The sequence below is a fragment of the Bufo bufo genome, chromosome 1 (genome assembly GCF_905171765.1).
Source record: "Bufo bufo chromosome 1, aBufBuf1.1, whole genome shotgun sequence".
NCBI classification, from domain to species: Eukaryota; Metazoa; Chordata; class Amphibia; order Anura; family Bufonidae; genus Bufo; species Bufo bufo.
The window spans coordinates 76,609,094-76,627,427 of NC_053389.1; positions in this window are offsets into that span (position 1 = coordinate 76,609,094).

Genomic DNA, 18,334 nt, shown 5'->3' on the forward strand with positions numbered 1-18,334 from the left:
ACCTACGTGAAAACAAAATTCAAGCGGTTTCGCGGAGAATACCTTTACGCTTTCAAAACCGACGCGTAGCTAGTCCTCATAATAATGTAGCAGGCTGTAAAACGTCAGCGTAACGTCTAAAAACTCTGCTAAATCATGGTCAAAAGTGGGAGGACAAAGATGGCGAATGGAGACTTCCGGCGACCTCAAGCCCTCTAGTCAGTAGAGGTTTAGGTGGAGTAAGATGGCGCCTTTACGTTCGCGTGAGTAATGTACGTAAGATGGGGATAGTTGCGTAGAATCGTACGGTCGTTGGATGGGCGGGGCGGGGGTGTGACAGTGAGTGACAGCTGCCCCTGGCAACGCTCACGTCACGTGATCTGACGTCCAAGGTCTAGAAGCGCTTGTCGCTAGCACCAGCCTTGTCCCTGTGTCTGTCCTGTGTAGACCACCGGCTGGGGCCAAAGGGGACTTCAGATATAATGGGATAAGGATGATTTCTAATATTTCATGTTAGTGCAGCAGAAGCTTTGGAGCCCACACCCTCTAAATTCTTAAAGGGGTATGCCAAGTTATGCCCTATCCACAGGCCAGGGAGTAACTATCAGATCCGTGGGGGTCCTACCGCTGGAACCCCCATTGATCATGAGATTGGGGATCCTTTCCCCACATGGAGCCCCCTGAAATGGACGGAGTGGCTGGTCAGAAGGGCATGCCACTGCTCCATTCATTTCTATGGGAGCGCCAGAGATAGCCAAGTACTGCTCCAGCCCTCCCGCTACCAACCAGCCGCTCCGTATATTTCAAGGGGGGCTCCATGGGTTACGGGATCCCTGTTCTCATGATTAGTGGGGGTCCCAGCAGTAAGACCCCCAACGATCTGATAGATAACATTCGATAAAGGAGTTTTACGGGATTAGAAAAACATGGCTGCAGGGAGCAGTTCTGCTCAGGATCCTTGCAATGCATGTGCAGTGACCAGGAACGGGTTCGCTGACGCCCCTCTAATGCAGTGGCAGAGTCAGGTGGATAATATATCCTGTATTTGTCGTGACGCCAATTGCAGCGTGCGCAGGGTACTACCCCAGGGCCCTTCCAAGGTGTTATAACGCACGTCCCAGACTAGGAATGCCAGAGTGGTGTAATGGCCTATAACAGGGGTAGGCAACCTCCGGCACTCCAGCTGTTGTGAAACTACAACTCCCAGCATGCATACTTGCTCTGCTCTTCTCAGAACTCTCATAGAAATGAATGGAGCATGCTGGGAATTGTAGTTTCACAACAGCTGCAGTGCCGATGGTTGCTGATCCCTGGCCTATAATGTCTCTGTAGGATAGTGGTAATTGTGTCAACGGTGTCTCCTACCTGGGTACGGCTGGCTCCTGGCACCTGGCTCACTTGCAATAAATTTGAGTGTAGTGATAGTAGGAGTAATAGAGGGTTTTTGCAGAAGAAATGATGTCCAGACCTTTAGATAAAGTTCAAACGTTGCTTTACTTGAAATAACTTTCATCCAAACAGTATACAGCTTTGGTCTCTTGGTCCCAGCAGGTTTTGGCAATCATTGGCAGGAATAAATGCTTCTGCTTTAAATGTGGAGCTTGCAGGATTAAACGTCTGATAGCTCTGTAACTATGGCAGGGTTAGCTTCTGCACTGACTTGGTACCTTCTGCTGTGTGGGGACAGACTAACTGAGGAGGAATAGGCTTCTCCTAGGCACTGGACTTCTCTCACGGACTCTAAGGAGATGCTTTCTTCCTGGAACTTTGGAGGTTGTCTGTAGTTTCTGCTTTTCTCATCCAGCTGAGCTGACAGTGCTCAAGCTGGGTATATGGCCAAGTCTCAGCCGAGACTAGGTCCTTGCTGTCTTCCCTATGCAGGGGGTCTCCTGGACACTATCACACAGCCTTCCCCTAGCAGGGGGAAGCTACACTACTTCTAACGTCCTTCTCCACCCATGCTGCAGGATGTGGGACCAGCCCACTTCTCCACAGAGGGGGGAGCTAAGCTGGAATAATCCATTCTAGCTTAGATTCACTAAACTGTAGTTGTCTAGGGGAAAAGTGGCTGCAACTGCTTGGAAGACAATGGTGTGGTGCTCACTCTATGCGACTCCCCCCGATGCCGCAAATGTAAATAGGTATGGTGAAGTAAGGTGAAGGTGGAGGGCACTCAGTTACCAAGCAGACAAACAGGAGGAAATAAAAGCATCAATGCAGGCAACTCTGTAGACTCCAGCAACCGCACGAACAAACTTTCTAACACTTGGAATACCCAACTTTGGATCCAACCTTGACCATTGAATCCACCATTCTTTGAATATATTTTTAGATTTTCTATTTTTCTATTTTTATTTTATATTTTTTATCTATTCTATATATTTTTTTTCTACATCATTTTTCCACATTACTACAACACTTTTTACATTCATTCCCTACGCTTTTTATACTCTCCAAAGCATATTAACCACTTAAGGACCACAGGTTTATACCCCCCTAGTGACCAGGCCCTTTTTTACAAATCGGCACTCCACAACTTTAACGGTTTATTGCTCGGTCATGCAACTTGGCACCCAAATTAATTTTACCTCCTTTTCTTCTCACAAATACAGCTTTCTTTTGGTGGTATTTGATTGCTGCTGACATTTTTCATTTTTCTGATATTAATCAAAATAGACCGCAATTTTCTCAAAAAAAGTGTATTTTTAACTTTTTCTGGTAAAATTGTTCAAATATAATTACATTTCTATACAAGTTTGTGTCAGAATTTATTGTGCTACATGTCTTTGATAAAAAAAAATCCAATAAGTGTATATTTATTGGTTTGCGCAAAAGTTATAGCGTTTACAAACTATGGTACAAAAATGTGAATTTCCGCATTTTGAAGCAGCTCTGACTTTCTGAGCACCTGTCATGTTTCTTGAGGTGCTAGAATGCCAGGATAGTATAAATACCCGCCAAATGACCCCATTTTAGAAAGAAGACACCCCAAAGTATTCGTGGAGGGGCATGGTGAGTTCATGTATGATTTAATTTTTTTTCACAAGTTAGCGGAAAATGACACTTTCTGAGGAAAAAATAATAATAATAAAGTTTCCATTTCTGCTAACTTCTGGCAAAAAAAATAAAAATCTCCCACGGACTCACTATGCCCCTCAGCGAATACCTTGGGGTGTCTACTTTCCGAAATGGGGTCATTTGTGGGGTGTGTTTACTGTTCTGGCATTTTGGGCGGGGCTAAATTGTGAGCAACCCTGTAAAGCCTAAAGGTACTCGTTGGACTTTCGGCCCCTTTGCGCACCTAGGCTGCAAAAAAGTGTCACACATGTGGTATCGCCGTACTCAGAAGAAGTTGGGCAATGTGTTTTGGGGTGTATTTTTACATATACCCATGCTGGGTGAGAGAAATATCTCTGTAAATTGACAACTTTGTATAAAAATCTTTTAAAAAGTTGTCATTTACAGAGATATTTCTCAAACAGATTATGGGCATATGTAAAAATACACCCCAAAACACATTGCCCTACTTCTTCTGAGTACGGCGATACCACATGTTTGACACTTTTTTGCAGCCTAGGTGCGCAAAGGGGCCGAAAGTCCAATGAGCACCTTTAGGATTTCACAGGGCATTTTTACGCCTTTGGATTCCAAACTACTTCTCACGCTTTAGGGCCCCTAAAATACCAGGGCAGTATAAATACCCCACAAGTGACCCCATTTTGAAAATAAGACACCCCAATATATTCCGTGAGGGGCATTGCGAGTTCATAGAAGATTTTTTTTTTGGCACAAGTTAGCGGAAATAGATTTTTTATTTTTTTTTCTTACAAAGTCTCATATTCCACTAACTTGTGACAAAAAATATAATTTTACATGAACTCACCATACCCCTCACGGAATACCTTGGGGTGTCTTCTTTCCAAAATGGGGTCACTTGTGGGGTATTTATACTGCCCTGGCATTTTAGGGACCCTAAATTTGGAATCCAAATGCGTAAAAATGCCCTGTGAAATTGTAAAAGTACTCATTGGAATTTGGGCCCCTTTGCGCACCTAGGCTGCAAAAAAGTGTCACACATGTGGTATCGCTGTACTCAGAAGAAGTAGGGCAATGTGTTTTGGGGTGTACTTTTACATATACCCATACTGTGTGTGAGAAATATCTCTGTAAATGACAACTTTTTAATATTTTTTATACAAAGTTGTCAATTTACAGAGATATTTCTCTTACCCAGCATGGGCATATGTAAAAATACACCCCAAAACACATTGCCCAACTTCTCCTGAGTACGGCGATACCACATGTTTGACACTTTTTTGCAGCCAAGATGCGCAAAGGGGCCGAAAGTCCAACGAGTACCTTTTAGGAGGGCATTTTTAGGCATTTGGATTCCAGACTTCTTCTCATGCTTTAGGGCCCCTAAAATGCCAGGGCAGTATAAATATCCCACATGTGACCCCATTTTGGAAAGAAGACACCGCAAGGTATTCCGTGAGGGGCATGGCGAGTTCATATAAGATATTTTTTTTTGGCACAAGTTAGCGGAAATTTTTATTTATTTATTTTTCTCACAAAGTCTCCCTTTCCGCTAACTTGTGATAAAAAGTTCAATCTTTCATGGACTCAATATGCTCCTCAGCGAATACCTTCGGGTGTCTTCTTTCCAAAATGGGGTCATTTGTGGGGTGTTTGTACTGCCCTGGCATTTGAGGGTCTCCGCAATCATTACATGTATGGCCAGCGTTAGGAGTTTCTGCTATTCTCCTTAGGCCTCATGCACACGACCGTTGTTTGGGTCCGCATCGGCGGCTCGGATGCGGACCCATTCATTTCAATGGGGCCGCAAAAGATGCGGACAGCACTCCGTGTGCTGTCCGCATCCGTGGCTCCATTCCGCGGCCCCGCTAAAAAAATATAACATGTCCTATTCTTGTCCGCGCTTTGCGGACAAGAATAGGCATTTATATGGCCGGCGCCCGTTCCGTTCCGCAAATTGCGGAAGGCAACACGGGCGCCTTCCGTTTTTTGCAAATCTGCGGTTTGCGGACCGCAAAAAACGGCACGGTCGTGTGCATGAGGCCTTATATTGAGCATACGGGTAATGAGATTTTTTTTCCGTTCAGCCCCTGGGCTGAAAGAAAAAATGAACGGCACAGATTTCTTCATTCGCATCGATCAATGTGGATGAAAAAATCTCTGCCCAAATATGTGCAAAAAAAAAAAAGCTGCGATCGCTAATAAAGATCCAAAAAGCTCAAAAGTGATCTTTATAGCGCCGCAGCGATTTTACTGTGTTTTTGCAGTGATCAGAAAAAATATATATCTGTCACTGCGGTGGGGCGGACTGAACGCAAGTGTGCGCACAAGATCAGGCCTGATCGGGCGAACACTGCGTTTTTTGTAGAGCCTAAGGTGACCCTAATGTACTGATATAGATCTGATTGCGATCAGTCTTGATCACTTACAGATACTATATAGTACTAGTGCTGAATAGCGACAGAGGTGACGCTAATCAGCGACTAATCAGTGACTGCGGTGCGGTGGGTGCTAACTACCTAACAAGTAGCTAACTAACTGGCGGTGATAAGGGACTCTTAGGCCCCATTCACACGTCCACAATTGTGGAATCGTGGACCCATTCATTTCTATGGGGACAGACTTTGTCCCACTCGGATCCGGAATCGCGGATCTGCACTTCCGGGTCCGCACTTCCGTTCCGCAAAAATATAGAACATGTCCTATTCTCGTCCGCAATTGCGGACAAGAAAAGGCATTCTATATAGTTCTGCGGAAAGCACATTGCCGGTGTGCGTGTTTTGCGGATCCACGGATCCGTAAAACACATACGGACGTCTGAATGGAGCCTTACGGGGGGGGTGATCAGGGAGTTTATATGGGGTGATCAGGGGATAATAAGGGGTTAATAAGTGACAGGGGGGGGTGTAGTGTAGTCTGGTGCTTGGTGCTACTTACAGAGCTGCCTGTGTCCTCTGGTGGTCGATCCAAGCAAAAGGGACCACCAGAGGACCAGGTATATCAGACGCTTTTAACAAAACAGCGTCTGATATACCTTTCTGGGGTTAAAAAAATCGCATCTACAGCCTGCCAGCGAATGATCGCCGCTGGCAGACTGTAGTTCAACTTGTTTACTTCGCGATCCTGTGAGCGCGCGTTCACAGGAAATCTCGGGTCTCACGAGATGACGCCAATAGGCGTCGCTGAGCCTGAGAGTGCCGCCGCACTGACGCCTATCGGCGTTACGTGTGCAGCAAGTGGTTAATAAATATCTATTTTATTGTATTCATTCAAATCCTCTATTGTACTAAACTGTAGTTGCCAATGATTTGCTGCCACCTACTGGTAACCAGGCAAATTACATGAACAATTGCATTTAACATGGTTTTATATGCACATTTGTGGAGGACATAATATAAATTACATCAGATGACAGTATAAAGGCTCTTAGGAGATAGTAGCGGGGTAGTGGCGTGTAGTAACACAACTCTGGGGTGTTACACATGGAGCTGAGCTACAGTACCACACACAACCTGTGGATAGATGTGGCACTGTTTTTGGAAGAAAGGAGACATGTTTTTTCATTCTTGTGCATCCCCTGTAAGCCCCCTCATAAGACACACTGCACAGTGCAATATTTTTTTTTTGCATTACAGTTTTAAATTAGTTTCCTGAATTCCTGAAGGTGAGCGACTGAAGACCCCAGAGAAGCGAATGTCAGCCGCAGGGGTGCCTCTGCCAGTGATGTCCAGCGGGACATTCTAATTAGGGCTCATGCTCACGACCATTGCCTCATGCTCACGACCATTGGTCTGCAAAATATGGATACCGGCTGTGTGTGTTCCGCATTTTGCGGAACGGAACGTCCAGGCCATAATAGAACAGAACTGTAATGTGGACAAGTGTAGGACATGTTCTATATTTTTTCGGATGCCATGGAACGGACATACGGATGTGCGTTTCACCCTCTTTTAACTCTATGGTTTTCTGCATCCAGACATAGAAAAACTCTGAAAACTGGTGTAAATGAAAACTGATTTGGCGCAGCCGGCAGGGGCGGATTGGCCATAGACCTTACAGGGAAATTTCCGGGTGGGCCGATGCCGAGGGGGGGGCGGCCAGTGGAAGCTTCTGGGGATGTACACTGCTCAAAAAAATAAAGGGAACACAAAAATAACACATCCTAGATCTGAGTTAATTAAATATTCTTCTGAAATACTTTGTTCTTTACATAGTTGAATGTGCTGACAACAAAATCACACAAAAATTAAAAAATGGAAATCAAATTTTTCAACCCATGGAGGTCTGGATTTGGAGTCACACTCAAAATTAAAGTGGAAAAACACACTACAGGCTGATCCAACTTTGATGTAATGTCCTTAAAACAAGTCAAAATGAGGCTCAGTAGTGTGTGTGGCCTCCACGTGCCTGTATGACCTCCCTACAACGCCTGTGCATACTCCTGATGAGGTGGCGGACGGTCTCCTGAGGGATCTCCTCCCAGACCTGGACTAAAGCATCTGCCAACTCCTGGACAGTCTGTGGTGCAACGTGACGTTGGTGGATAGAGCGAGACATGATGTCCCAGATGTGCTCAATTGGATTCAGGTCTGGGGAACGGGCGGACCAGTCCATAGCATCAATGCCTTCGTCTTGTAGGAACTGCTGACACACTCCAGCCACATGAGGTCTAGCATTGTCTTGCATTAGGAGGAACCCAGGGCCAACCGCACCAGCATATGGTCTCACAAGGGGTCTGAGGATCTCATCTCGGTACCTAATGGCAGTCAGGCTACCTCTGGCGAGCACATAGAGGGCTGTGCGGCCCTCCAAAGAAATGCCACCCCACACCATTACTGACCCAATGCCAAACCGGTCATGCTGGAGGATGTTGCAGGCAGCAGAACGTGCTCCACGGCGTCTCCAGACTCTGTCACATGTGCTCAGTGTGAACCTGCTTTCATCTGTGAAGAGCAAAGGGCGCCAGTGGCGAATTTGCCAATCTTGGTGTTCTCTGGCAAATGCCAAACGTCCTGCACGGTGGAGTCTGTTTCTGACCGTTTGAGCAGACACATTCACATTTGTGGCCTGCTGGAGGTCATTTTGCAGGGCTCTGGCAGTGCTCCTCCTGTTCCTCCTTGCACAAAGCCGGAGGTAGCGGTCCTGCTGCTGGGTTGTTGCCCTCCTACGGCCTCCTCCACGTCTCCTGATGTACTGGCCTGTCTCCTGGTAGCGCCTCCATGCTCTGGACACTACGCTGACAGACACAGCAAACCTTCTTGCCACAGCTTGCATTGATGTGCCATCCTGGATAAGCTGCACTACCTGAGCCACTTGTGTGGGTTGTAGACTCCGTCTCATGCTACCACTAGAGTGAAAGCACCGGCAGCATTCAAAAGTGACCAAAACATCAGCCAGGAAGCATAGGAACTGAGAAGTGGTCTGTGGTCACCACCTGCAGAACCATTCCTTTATTGGGGGTGTCTTGCTAATTGCCTATAATTTCCACCTGTTGTCTATCCCATTTGCACAACAGCATGTGAAATTGATTGTCACTCAGTGTTGCTTCCTAAGTGGACAGTTTGATTTCACAGAAGTGTGATTGACTTGGAGTTACATTGTGTTGTTTAAGTGTTCCCTTTATTTTTCTGAGCAGTGTATTTTGTGATGGACTGTGGTATTTGGCTCTGTTGGGGTGGTATAATGTGCCACAATATGGTATTGCTCACCCCGCCTACTTGTGTTGGCTCTGCCTTCAATCAGTTTGTACCCAACTACAAAATGGGGCCACTTTTAGTATTTTTTACAGGGCCACTTTAAGTTCCCAGTCCGCCCCTGGCAGCCGGCTGCAGCTGTCTCTTATTAAACTAATGAAGATTGCACTGTATGGCCATTAACAATGCAGACCAGCTATACAGTGCGGTCTTCATTAGTTCAATAAAATGCAGCTGGGGCCTAATCGGCCACGCGGTTCTTAACTGCAGCTAGCCGCCACCTGAACGGATCATGACCGCGCCATGTGGTTGTACCCTTAGAGCTGCTTTGGAAAATGAAATTGGTGCGGATTTTACTCTCCCCCATTGAAGTGAATGGAAAAAATATCCAGAAAAACAAGATAAACTGACCGTAGGTCGAAATCCGCATGGAAAAAAATCTGCATCGTGGGCATGAAAATGTCAAATTCTCATAGAATGCAATGTACACGACCTACTGTGCTGATTTTCCACACTCAATCCTGATCAAGTGCATTTACCCTTAAAATTATATAAATCCTACCTCAGATGAAGAACAGCACACAACGGTTTCCACCGTGTCATTACTGATCCAACAAAAATGAAGACAAAATGGAAAAGCCATGTGTGAAAAACTAAGTGCACCCCATGAATCAGTAGCTTGTAGAGCAGCCTTTAGCAGCAATAACTTGAAGTCTCTCACATTGAGGTTAGTGGGCATTTGTTTCTGCACAGCCCTTACAACTTACCTAACCTGTCAACAAACTTTTGTTATCTCAGACTTTGGCCTCTTGCACACGACTGTATGGCTTTTTCTGTATTTTGCGGTCCGTTTTAAACTGATCCATTTTTACATTTTTTTGTTTCAGCAGTGTTTCCGCTTCTGTTCCATTTTTCCGTTTGGTTTCCGCTTTTCCGTTTGGTTTCCGTTTGTGATCCCTTTTTTGCAAAATGGAAACGGAAGCATACAATAATGTTTAAACAGTAAGTACATAAAAAAATTGGGCTGGGCATAAAATTTTCAATAGATGGTTCTGCAAAAAAACGGAACGGATACGGAAGACATACGGAGGCATTCAGTTTTTTTTTACAGAACCATTGACTTAAATGGAGCCACGGAACGTGATTTGCGGGCAATAATAGACATGTTCTATCTTTGAACGGAAATACGGAAACGGAATGCATACGGAGTACCTTCCGTTGTTTTTGCGGACCCATTGAAGTGAATGGTCCCGCATACGGACCGCAAACGGAACACAAAAAAATTAAACAAGAGGCCTTTAGCGTATCACTAAGATACGCCATCAAAGTCAAATAGGTGCACGTTCCACCCCTGAGACCTGCAGCTATCTCCAGAACAGGCCCCCAAAAGTGAAGGAGAGAGGACCGTGCATGCACAGTGTGCTCTCCATTCATTTCTATGGGAGTTCCAAAAGTAGCTGAGCAAGCATGCTCGGCCATTTTCAAAAGTCTCATAGAAATAATTGTAGAGAGCACCATGTAATCGCTGCCACCATCCCATTCACTTCTATGGGTCTGCCAGAGATAGCCGTGCCAATGAATGGAGGGCAGCTGTGCATGGGTGGCAGTGGTTGCATATCCTAGCTATATGACACCTACCTCTATAATCAGTAGACCAGTGTGTGTACATGAGGAATAATGCCATTTCTGGCCATTATACCACTTGTATCTGGCATTTTCTTTTAGCATTTTCCCCTATGCAGGCTCTGTCTCTAGTTTGCAGTTCTCCCAGAGATGGTCATCCACTGCACACAGAAAGTAGAGAAGAATCTGCTTCCTAACCTGCTGTTATGCATTTAGAAGCAGCCCCAGGATCAGTACGGAGAAGTACTGACCTGTATGGTTGTGAGTAGGGAAGAGCGAATAGACTTCGGATTAAACATCCAAAGTCGATTCGTATAAAACTTAGTTTCAATACTGTACGGAGCAAGAGCTCCGTACGGTATTAGAATGTATTGGCTCAGATGAGCCAAATTTATTACTTCGCGTAGTCTCGTGAGACTTCGCATAAAAACTTCAGAAATTGAATAATACTGTAAAAAAACTATTTCCCTAACTCTGGTTCAGTTCCAAGGTATCACTTGGAAATGAACCAGAGTTCGGGAAATATTTTTTTTACAGTATAAATCAATTTCTGAAGTTTGTATGCGAAGTCTCGCGAGACTTCGCAACGTACTAACTTCGGCTTATCAGAGCCAATACATTCTAATACCGTACAGTATTGAAACTAAGTTTTATACAAATCGACTTCGGATGTTTCATCTGAAGTCAATTCGCTCATCCCTAGTTGTGAGTAAAGCTCTTAGGAAGTTTATATCTCAACCCATGTAGCTGCAGCAGTCTGTTTGTCTGTGTGTAGCATAACTATACTTCCCCCTTCGCAGGTCTAGCCAGGAAGGGTAGTTTTCAAAGTGAAAAGCAAATAAAAGTAGGAAGACAGCTGATAACATGAGAACTAGACATATCTCACTGATAACAAATATTACAAAGTTTTTTGTGGTCGCTTGTACTGTTGAGTTATGCAAAGTTGTGTTAAAAGTTAGTGGGCCATTTAAACACCTTGATTCTTCACTTTTCAGCCATTGTGTTGTAGATTTGCTGGTCTGCTTGGGATCATTGTCCTGTTGTATGACCCAGTTTTGGCCAACCTTTATCTGGTAGATAGATGGCTTCACATTTGACTCTAGAATACTTTGGTATACAGAGGAGTTCAATGTTGACACAATGGTGGTCATTTATCGAAGACCAGCTTTTTTACGTCAGCCTTTGTGCACTGCAGGAGGAAGCGCCTAATTTATGACGAGGCACAGGACTTGTCATAAATTAGGTGCACCTCCTGCAGTCCATGCTCCTGCAGTGAAAACTATGCCAGCCCTCTTTTATGCCTGTTAGTAAATTTGCTGAGGTGACTCCCAAGTGGCATGGATGGTATAAAGACGCCTGTGTAACAAAATATTATTACACAGACGTTTAAAATGTTGTAAAACGAGGTCTTGTGACTTTTTTTACACCAAAAACTGCTGTAGACTTCTTAATAAATGACCCCAAATGACTGCAAGGTACCCAGGTCCTGTGACTGCAAATCATGCCCAGTTCTTTACCCCTCCACCACAGCCTGTTAATAGGAGGTGGTTTTCGCCGAATGTGGCGCTGTGCATTATGGGCAAATATTTCCACTTTGGTGTTGGGGGTCATTTACAAACACTGGCTTTTTTCGCCGGTCTGTATTTTTCCCCTTGGGCTGCCGGTTTGTTCAGATACAACTTTGCGGCGCTGCCATGTTCTTTTTAGAGAGAAGAGGCTTTCTCCTGGCAACCTTCCCAAACAAGCCATACCTGTTCAGTCTTTTTCTAATTGTACTGCTATGAACTTGTGCAACGTGAGTGTAATGGTGGTGTACCGAATGGGTGTAGTAGTTCTGTTACTCACAGTTCTGTAGCTCCCTGGGCCGGCCTTGCAGTGGAGGGGAAGACAGCACGAAATCCTCCGGGGCACTCTCTATTACAGGGAACACCAGCCAGATGGAAGTTGAGGTGCCCTTGATGGTAGTGGGTGTGCTTAGGCTGCTTTGGTGGCTGGGCCCCTGTGTTGTTCGTGACGCCAGAACCTTAAGGTGCAATTAGGAGATGAAGTGGAGTGATGAGAGAGGCAGTAGTTGAATAACTACAATAAGTAGCATTCAATAGCAGCACTTTGTCTTACATGAAGTTGGTAACAATGGTAAAGCTGCAAATCCCAATTAGCAGGTTCTGTTAGGTGATGTATGTAGGTTCCAGCTCAACTGTATAGGAGTGATGATGATACTTTACTTGGTTCCTGATCTTGCTCTGGCTATTCAGTCTTGCAATAATATGGATCCTCTGGTACTAATAGTATACAACCCAAGGGCAGTCTCCCTCATGGCAGGCAAACTCTCTGCTCCATTCTTTAAAAAGGTTGTCTCAACTATAGTCCAAGTAGTGCCTGGCTAGTGGCTCTACAATGTAGGATTATTACATCCTAGTTCTGGATTGCAAAAGTTCAAGTATTTTTCCCCCTGGGCAATGCCCAGGAGAGCAGAGCAAAGTCTGTCTCCTCTCCTCCTGACTCCTAATCTCCCTCTAACTTCCTGTGGCTGACCTATATAAATGGTGTTAGAGACTTCTGTTGTTGGATGTATGTAATACATTCACTAGCCTGAAAACCGGAATTTAGCAGCTGTGACAAAGGAAATGCATAAAATGGCATGAAATAACATATAGCAATTTTGAGTGTTTCCATCCAACTGGAATGGGACACTACACTTGAACATTTAACATCCGCAGGTCGGTACCCTTGCAGACGAGCGTTTGTCACGCTGCGAGTCTGCAGCGCAGCTCCCGGCCTGTCCTCCCAGCACTGATGGGGGTCACATAGCATTATATTGATTTATGAAGCTATGTAACCCTAAGAGGTCTGGAATGTATTGGATAACACTGACATAATGCTGTCAGTGTTATCCAATACATTCCAGAACTGTAAGGGTTATGTAGCATCATAAATCAATATAATGCTATGTGACCCCCATCAGTGCTGGGAGGGCAGGCCGGGAGCTGCGCTGCTCGCAGCGTGACACAGGCTAGTCTGCAAGGGACCTAAGGCTTATTCCATATGAGCGAGATCGATTGTCAGGATCTGTTCAGAGGAAAAACTGATGGTTTTGCAGGCGAGTTGAAAGAGTTTTTTCTGCAATTGAGTTCAGTGTTTGCGGTTTTTTTTCCGCGTCTGGATTGTATCCGGATTGCATGCGTTTTTCACGCCTGTAAAGAAAAACACTAAATGCTATTTTGTAATTAATGTAATGTCATTCTGCTGTGTGTTTTCCCTTTTCTGGAAGAAAACTCACCATAAATCCAGGTTTGTTGTAAAAACCGCATGCGTTTATTGGTGTGACGTGTGGCAGCACCCTAAGGCTCCATTCAGACATCCGTAACGTGTTTTGCGGATCCGCAAAACACGGACAGCGGCAATGTGCGTTCCGCATTTTGCAGACCGCACATTGCCGGCACTAATAGAATATGCCTATTCTTGTCCGCAATTGCGGACAAGAATAGGACATGTTCTATTTTTTTCGGGAACGGAATTGCGGACCCGGAAGTGCAATCATAGAAATGAATGGGTCCACAATTCCGTTCCGAAAAATGTGGAACAAAATTGCGGACATGTGAATGGGGCCTAAGGGTGTACTTCATTTTTCACACCCTTTTAAATAAATAATGATTCGGTGGAATTTATCATGTGTTCTTCATCTGAGGCTGTAGTCACCTCATTTTAAGGCCCCCTGCACACGAACGCAATGCACGAACACAGTCCGTGGGGCAGCCGCAGTGGATCGCGGACCCACTCACTTGAATGGGTCCGCGATCCGCCCGTTCCGCAAAAAGATAGGACATGTTCTATCTTTTTGCGGAACGGAAGTACGGGGTAAAACCCCACGGAAGTACTCTGTAGTGCTTCCGTAGGGTTCCATTCCGTGCTTCCGTTCTGCACCATTCCGCATGTCCGGATTTGCGGACCCATTCAAGTGAATGGGTCCTCATCCGTGATGCGGAATGCCCACGGAACGGCACTTGTGTAATGCGGGTCCGCAACGGGGCGCACACGTTCGTGTGCAGGGGGCCTTAGGCTTTCTAAGGACCAGATGTTTCTTTATTACGTCCTGATGCATAAAACCGTAGAACTCATAGAAGGTGTAGTTTGTTGTAATCATGACTGCACATATGCCCAGCAAACATATGCTGCTTGTCGCAGAACGCCCATAGGCAGATGACCAGTATTAGCAGGGGGCTACGCTAATGTTTCCCAAGGTTCACTATTACTTGTGGGTTGTTATTTTTTGGAATGTCATATGGGGGCACTCTCCCTCACAGTCAGTGGGGCTCATTTACTAAGACCAGCTTTTTATGCTGGCCAGTTTCCCCCTTGCGCTGCCCTAAGATTCGTCTAATTTATGACGACGCGTGTGCCTTCTCATCAATTAGTCCTTGCATCTGGCGATAAAACTACGCCAGCCCCTGGTTGGCATAGTTTTTTTGCCAACATGTGCCAATGTTAGTAAATTTGCCAGGCCTATAGTTTCGCCCCAACTGGCGAACATGGCGTAAAACCGGTTAAAAAAGGGGACTTGCCACTATTTTAGGGCACCATAAATTTATCAGTTAGAAAACAAGGCGGCCACATGCGGTGTACTGTCTATGTAGTACAATGTATCTTCAGACTCCAGACAAGCGGCATACATAGAACACAGGGGGCCCCACAGCAAAGATCAAAATGAGCAAAACGGTAAGCATCTCAGGCCTTTTGTTACATAGTTTCGGGAGCCTTCACACGTTGCAGATTTTGTTGCAGAAATTTCTGGGACTGAAAACCAGTTCCATGGGGTTGTTTTGGTGGCCAGCACATGGATTTCTGCAAGCCCCGTTCAGATGGAGCTGAATTAGGGCTCATGCAGACACACTTAAAGGGCTTCTGTCACCCCACTAAAGTCATTTTTTTTTTTTGGGGCTAGTTAAATTACTTATCCTGCGATATATGAAAATATAATTGTGTTACTTACTTTGATTCAGCAGTTTCTTCTAAAAACGAAGTTTTATAATATGTGAATTAGGTCTCTACCAGCAAGTAGGGCGGCTACTTGCTGGTAGCTGCTGCAGAAATCCGCCCCCTCGTCGTGTTGATTGACAGGGCCAGCCGGGATCTCCTCCTCCGGCCAGCCCTGTCGGCATTTTAAAAATCGCGCGCCTGTGTTCATTCTGCGCAGGCGCTCTGAGATGAGGAGGCTCGCCTCCTCAGCACTCCCTCAGTGCGCCTGCGCCGATGACGTCTTCTATTTCGGTGATGTCATCGGCGCAGGCGCACTGAGGGAGTTCTGAGGAGGTGAGCCTCCTCATCTCAGAGCGCCTGCGCAGAATGAACACAGGCGCGCGATTTTTAAAATGCCGACAGGGCTGGCCGGAGGAGGAGATCCCGGCTGGCCCTGTCAATCAACACGACGAGGGGGCGGTTTTCTGCAGCTGCTACCAGCAAGTAGCCGCCCTACTTGCTGGTAGAGACCTAATTTACATATTATAAAAGTTCGTTTTTAGAAGAAACTGCTGAATCAAAGTAAGTAACACCATTATATTTTCATATATTGCAGGATAAGTAATTTAACTAGCCCAAAAAAAAAATATGACTTTAGTGGGGTGACAGAAGCCCTTTAAGGGCTCCATGGCCTTGTGCACTCCTGGTGCTCATGCAGACCTTTTGACTTGAATGGGTCCACAATCCGCAAAATACAACAAAAAATAGGACATGCCTTATCTTTTCTGGTGCAGAGGCACGGACCCGAAATCCCACGGCTTCCAATGCGTGCCTCTGGCCCGCAAAAGATAGGAGATTATCAGTCTTTGGCCATATCTGGTGGATTGCGGACCCATTCAAGTCAAGTGATCTGCACCAAGAGTGCACATGGCCAGTGCCTGTATATTGGGGACCGGACGTTTATGGTCCGCAATACGGGTACGGAGCCCTTACAGTCAGAGAAATTTCTGCAACAAAATCTGCCACCTGTGAAGGTGCCCTAAGGCACAACAAGCTACATAGCACGAGAAAGAAACTCAGGCGTGTCCATCAGCTCTACACGTGAAGACCTTGCCAAATAATCTGAATATGTCAGCTTCTTGGACCACACCATGTGTAGAGGGGTGAGACATTGGGGACCTCTGCAGTCACACTTGATTTTCAGGGGGGGATCTCAGGAAAAAATGGGGGCCATTTGCAAAGATCTGCTTTTTACGCCGGTCTTTGTTCCTCCCCTATGCTGCCGGACGGTTTGCCTGCTTTATGACGAGGTGGGTGTCTTGTCATAAATTAGGTGAACCTCCTGCAGTCCATGCACCTCGTCGGACTGGAGTAGTTTTCACTCCTCTTTTATGCCTGTTTTTAGGTGTAAATGACAGCAAATTTGCGGTGAGGCAAGGACGGCATAAAAACTATTGTCACACGGGAGTTAAAAAAGTTGCAAAAAAAAGAGTCTTGTGACTAAACTGGCATAATAATGTAAATGATCCCCGATGTCTCCCGTCTTATTTCAGTGTTTAGTGTTTTTAGATGTGAACTGGTTTTCCAGTCTATGAATACCTACTTTGTGACTTCCACCTATCACGTTCACTTTTGCTCAGAGGTCTCCAGAGGCCCCGCCTTCAATACCTGTTTTTTTAGCTGATATCAGACCTGTTAGGTGTGGAATAAGTTGAGCTCCTCTAAGAGTTGAGTCATTGTAGTGGATTATGGGAAATAACGAGACGGCACAATGATTTCAGACACATCCTTTATATACAGAAGAGGCCATAAAGTAGGGTCACATATACTCATCTTATATACAGTGCCGGAGGTGTCACCCATCCGTACCTTCATAATAAAATAAAGCTAATAGTGAAATCTGCTCAGTACCAACAGTAATAACCATACAAGTCATGTAGAGAAACGTCTGTGGTACATACGCCAGTACAAAGACTTACCAGTGTAAAAATATACAACAATATGGCCAAAGAGGGTATTAAATACAACGCTATACAAAGAGGATACAAGAAAGTGACCTACATACAAGCAGTCTGTGCTGACCCACAAACCACGGATCAGACGGGTGGTGCTTGTGCCGATACATGCCAGGCAAGGAAGAAAATCCTGAATCGCAGATTGGTAACATCACGTATATACAGATATGCAAAAAGGAAGGAGAGACCGGCACTCGCGCGTGCCGGTCTCTCCTTCCTTTTTGCAAGTATTGGGACGCCTCCCCACTGACTCGTGCACCGCATCTACTCCAGCAGTGCCGACCCTTTTCTACATAAGTATATACAGATATGTCGGTATGAAAAGCCACACTCTGCATTAAAGGGGTTATCCAGCAGCTAAAAATTTATGATACCTACCTCACTTATGCCCCAACCGCTCCTTTTCTGACACCACGCGTCCCGCCAATACTTCCTAGTCTCTCTCAACACAGAAGCGTGACTGCTGCAGCCAATCCCTAGCTGAGGCGGGTCACTGCTGCAGCCAGGGATCAGCTGAGGCGGGTCACTGCTTGTCATGATAGGTAAAATAGGGGAAATAACCAAACACAGGAAAACAAACAGAACAAACGACTAGGCCTAAAAGCTAGGGAGAAAAGGGTCACCTCCTAGCGATCCTTAAAAGTTTTCCCTAAACTGCTGTGCCCATGTACATACACTAATGGTGGATATGCACATGCCCTCGTGCCTAAACCTATACACCCTGGGCAAACCCTAAGCTGTAGGGAAAAGGGAAGAGGCAACCTGCTTCTTCAAACCCAGAGGAAGCAAGCGTCTCCCTAGAGGCCTAGATAAAAGACACAATGGGAAATAACGGAGAGGAAGTATAACCCGCACAGGCCACTGGGGGAAGGAGGGATAAATAGCCTCACTAACAATGAAACCCAGTACACCTGAGGGAAGGTGGATCCAGCTCAAACCCAAATCAAAACAAACAGAGAAGTCAGACATGTGCAGCCAGTCTGACAGACCTCCGCACATTCACAAGGCAAGGCGTGACACTGCTGCAGCCAG